This window comes from Mus caroli, unplaced genomic scaffold (genome assembly GCF_978045245.1).
Source record: "Mus caroli unplaced genomic scaffold, Mus_caroli_1 scaffold_3, whole genome shotgun sequence".
NCBI lineage: Eukaryota > Metazoa > Chordata > Mammalia > Rodentia > Muridae > Mus > Mus caroli.
Genome location: NW_028227258.1, coordinates 94857330 through 94862591, shown reverse-complemented (window position 1 = coordinate 94862591; position 5262 = coordinate 94857330). Strand labels below are relative to the sequence as shown.

The 5262-nt window shown below is 46.1% G+C and overlaps 1 pseudogene; it reads left to right on the top strand.

The window, feature by feature from the left end:
• The first annotated feature begins 237 nt into the window (after nt 1-237).
• On the top strand, nt 238-1673 carry LOC110291383 (general transcription factor IIE subunit 1 pseudogene; annotated as a pseudogene).
• Nucleotides 1674-5262: the final 3589 nt, after the last annotated feature.

Genomic DNA, 5262 nt, shown 5'->3' with positions numbered 1-5262 from the left:
ACTCATTTATCTACCAAATATACTACATGTTAGATATTTTTCCCTATTAGAAAACGTCAGTAAATAAAAAAAAAACCCAAATTTGTCTTTACATGATCTTAGGATTTTTTTTGAAATTAGTATCTTAACAAAGTGGGATATGGACAAAAAGCAAGACAAATAAATAATATACATTTATGTTATATGAAAATATATGGGTCCTTGTCTCGCAAGTGGCGTGGGCTGGCTGAAGCCGGTAGTTGAGGTGCTGAGGGCGGCTGTAGTGGGAGTGTTCCGAGCATCCACTTGGTTGAAGGTGAAGCTTACTGTTTAAGATGGCAGACCCAGATGTTCTCACTGAAGTTCCAGCGGCATTGAAGCGGCTAGCCAAGTATGTCATCCGGGGCTTTTATGGCATTGAGCACGTGTTGGCCTTGGACATCTTGATACGGAACCCCTGTGTAAAAGAAGAGGACATGCTGGAGCTGCTCAAGTTTGATCGGAAGCAACTTCGATCCGTTTTGAATAATTTAAAGGGAGACAAGTTCATCAAATGCAGAATGAGGGTAGAGACTGCTGCAGATGGGAAGACCACCCGCTATAACTACTACTTCATCAATTACCGCACTCTTGTTAACGTAGTGAAATATAAGCTGGACCACATGAGAAGGAGGATTGAAACAGATGAGAGAAATTCCACCAATCGGGCTTCCTTCAAATGTCCTGTCTGCTGCAGCACTTTCACTGACCTAGAAGCCAATCAACTGTTTGATCCCATGACAGGAACTTTCCGCTGCACCTTTTGCCATACAGAGGTAGAAGAAGATGAATCAGCAATGCCCAAAAAAGATGCTCGCACGCTTTTGGCAAGATTTAATGAACAAATTGAGCCCATTTATGCATTGCTTCGGGAGAGACAGAGGATGTAAACTTGGCCTATGAAATACTTGAACCAGAACCCACGGAAATCCCAGCACTGAAGCAAAGCAAGGACCGAGCAGCAACTGTTGCTGGAGCTGCTGGCCTGGCAGGTGGGCACCACCGAGAGGCGTGGACCAACAAAGGCCCCTCGTATGAGGACTTGTATACTCAGAATGTTGTCATTAACATGGATGATCAAGATGATGTGCATCGCCCCTCGCTGGAAGGGAAAGCTGCCAAAGAGAGACCTATTTGGTTGAGAGAGAGCACTGTCCAAGGGGCGTACAGTTCTGAAGAGATGAAGGAAGGTGGCATCGATGTGGACACATTTCAGGATAGCGAGGAAGCCCGTGCGGGGCCTGATGACAATGAGGAGGTCATGCGAGCTCTACTCATTCATGAGAAGAAGACTTCCTCGGCGACAGCTGGCTCTGTGGGAGCAGCCGCTCCGGTGACAGCTGCTAATGGCAGTGACTCTGAGAGTGACCAGCGAGTCAGATGACGACTCTCCACCCAGGCCAGCAGCTGCGGCTCCTCCTCCTCATCATCACGATGAAGATGAGGAAGACGAGGAGTTTGAGGAAGTAGCAGATGACCCCATTGTTATGGTGGCTGGCTGTCCATTCTCCTACAGTGAAGTTAGCCAGCGGCCGGAGCTGGTGGCCCAGATGACCCCAGAAGAGAAGGAAACATACATAGCCATGGGCCAGCGTATGTTTGAGGATCTCTTTGAGTGAGCTTTCCCTGCTCTCCCTGCTGCTAGCCCATTGCAGAGAAACTTCCCATCAGGTGCTTAAGGGCCTTCCTCCCGCCCGTGTAAGAAAAGCACCTGTTAATCTAGCACAGAAGCATAGTAGGAGAGCAAATTTGATTTTTTTTTTTAGTGTAAGAAACTTCCCAGAAAGGTAGGTAGGTTATAAGTATTCAGTTCCCTCTTACTATTAAAGTATTAATATTTTTCTCTATTTCCTTATCTAATTTTTTCCTTTCCTTTTTAAGACATACTTTTCTCACTCTGACTAAAATGTTCTTATCTACGTTCAGAACCCCACTAGGGATAAGTGTTCCTGGTATTGCAGCTGCACTGTGGTCAGGCGTTTGAGACAATTCCTTATATTCCTGCCAACCAAAGCAGCTTACCAAGATGCAGATCACTGCTTAGGGGAATGGAATATCCAAGCACTTCATCTTCCTCAAAATTGAGTGTGGGGCCAATCTGTAAACGGAGTGAGAGAGTACAGGAGAGAGGGGTGCCTGAACCTTAGGTTCGTGTGTAAACTAGAACCCTCGTCTGTAGAACCGATAAGGCTGGTAGATTGTTTCCTTTTCATAGACCTTTTGGGTTGTACTTTAGGTGACAGATAAACAAAGCAGGTTAGGTCTACCCTCATGGAGAAATTCAAGGAGCACATGAACGAAGGGAAGGAGTCTGCATCCAGGGTTGAAGAATGGAGAATACTGGGAACTGTGCCTTAGAGCTGCCTCAGTGTGATTTGGAAATCTCGGATGTAAAGCTGAGACTGGCCCCACTTCCCCCACTTGTTCAATAGACCTGTGCCAGTGCTCTGAATTGAGGAGCCTTTCCAGTACTGAGCAGTGTAGAAGTGCTGATTCCCCCACTCTCCTCACTCTTCCAGAGGTCATCAAAGCCTTTATTTGTCTCTCCTTTGAGCCTCATCAGATATCGAATTCAGTGCCTCTACTGTGTTGTTGAGCATTGTAACCTCAAGGAACATAGTCATTAGCATGGTGTTATTCCCGAAGGCAGAACTTTCAAAATAAAGGACTTTCATATAAGGTCTACAACAATTAAACTTTTATAGTGTTTTCCCTTGCAAAAAAAAAAAAAAAAAAGAAAAGAAAATATATGGTATCCACATTAACTGGTGATAAGAACTATATATGAGGAAGATATGTTCCACATTGGTTGTTTTTGTTTTTTGTTTTTGTTTTTTTGAGACAGAGTTTCTCTGTATAGCCCTGGCTATTCCGGAACTCACTCTGTAGACCAGGCCTGCCTCGAATTCAGAAATTCGCCTGACTCTGCCTCCCAAGTGCTGGGATTAAAGGCATGTGCCACCATGCCCGGCCACATTGGTTGTATTTAGCTCCTTGGGTAGGGAATGCCTGTTTGGTGGTGAATGGTGAGCTGTAATGATTGGGACTGAGGCTCTGCCAATCTCTCATATTCTTCTTCATCACATTGCTATGTAGCTCTCAAAAGGCTTTCTCCTGGGAACCGAACCATGCTTGAGGAACAGTCAAGAAAAGTGACGATGGTAGCCACAAGAAGAGGCCTGCAGAATAGAGGACCAGGGTTCTTTGAAAGAGGCAAGTGTTAGGCAATGGCTGTAACCTTGTATGAGGTGTTTCCTCCTTTAAGAGCCTTTGTCTAATCTCAGGGAGGGAGTAGGGCAACAAGAATGAGTGAGGAAAGCCAGGCTAGAACTGTGGAAACTATCTGGAGGGTACAAGATGAAGATCTGTGGTAAGAAGACCGTTTAAGGTCAGAAAGGGAAGGGGACATCATGATGTAGGGATAGGTGGCCTCTGCCCAGCCCCATCTGCAGCTTTCTGACAGCTGGCAGTTCAAGCCAGGGAGAGCAAGGAGCTGCAGATGGGAGGCTGCAAGGAGCTGTTACTGTAGTAGCAGTGACCACAGGAAAACAAACCAACACAACAAAGCAAACAACAACAGTACCAGCATCAACACAAATCCAGGATGAGTGAAGCAGCGAGTCACAGCAGCTATCTATAAAGGTCTTGGTAGCAATCAGGGACAGACAGAAACGTCAGTTTCTCTGCCTCCACAGAGATAGATTGCTGTGGACCTGGTTGTCAACTTCTCCCAACCTTTGGCTTGCTCAGAGTTCTTCCCCTTTCCCTACCAGGTTTGATAACTTTTCCTTGATGAATTCTATCTTTTCACTTTATTTGCATACCCACCATCAGCCAGCTGGGGCCCCATTGATACCCAGGTATCTCTACAAATTCATGCAGTACAGCACTGCAGAGGCAGAGTGGCCACAGGAGCAATGGAGAAGTGAGCTTCAGGACTGGCTTGTAGCCAGCGTGTTCTTAGAGGGGGATGCCTACAAGACCTGCAGGGTAAGACTGTTGGAGGCTCCATGAACTTGATGCTTCTGCCTTGGGTAAGAAGATCACTCAAACCAGCCTCCAGGATCTGATTGACTGACCAAAATCTAATATTGAGAGCTAGTCCCTCAGCCTCCAAGACTGTAGTGGCTGAGCTATACAGGGGGATTCTTCCTTGAAGGTATTTTCAGCTTCTAAGACCTGCTGCTGCAGAGAGACCTGGGATTATGATTTTCACAACTTGTTGGAGTCAGGAGTCCTGCTGAACTTGCCAGTCCCCAGATGACCACCTGCAGCCTTGGTCCACAGGGGACTGCTCTTGATTGGTACCCTGAAGCCCTCTGAGAACTTTGGGATTGTAGCACTTCTTAAAACTGAATTTCTGGTGAGCGAGCATTCTGATGTTTCTGAGCCTAGAAACCTGTTCTTTTTTAACTGTGAAACCCCATGTGGCAATCAGTTGAAGGCTTGATCCTGTTTGAAAGTTGTGAATCCTCAGTGACATCAAAGAACCTCCATTTGTACCCTTTGTTGATTATTCTTGGAGAAGGGTGAGGAAGGAAGGCATTTGGAAGCAGAAGATGGTCTCTACTGTCAGCTTCAATGGTCTTGAGAGAGACAGAGCTGGGTAGCAGATTTCAGAATGGTTGTCTTGGCACCAGCAATAAGAGCTTGTCTATTTGAACCAAGAAAATCTGACAAACTGTGAAAGTCCAGAGAAGGGATCAGACTTTATTGAGGGGAATAAGGACTGAACGGTTGAATTAGAGAATGTTTCTTACTTCCTGTAATAAAAAAAAATCTAGTATTGAGAGCTAGTCCCATATTAGTCTTTTTTTTTAGTTAATTGATTTATTTATTCAATGTATAACCCCATAGCAGCTCCCCTCTCCTCCTAGTACTCCCTCACCCAGATTACCCATCACCCCTCCCTTCTCTTCTGAGAAGAACGAGCTCCCCCACCCCCCAATCACCTAGCCTGGCACATAAAGTCACTGCAAGAGTAGGCACATCCTCTGCTGCTGAGGCCAGACAAGGCAGCCCAGTTAGGGGAACAGGATCCACAGGCAGGTAACAGATCCAGGGACAGCCCCCACTCCAATTGTTTGGGGACCAGCATAAAGACCAAGCTACACTTCTGCTACATATGTGTATGGGACGACCTAGGTCCAGCCCGTGCTCACTCTTTGGTTCAGTCTCTGGGAACCCACAAGGGTCCAGGTTAGGTGACTCTGTTAGTTTTCATGTGGGGTCCTTATCCTCTTC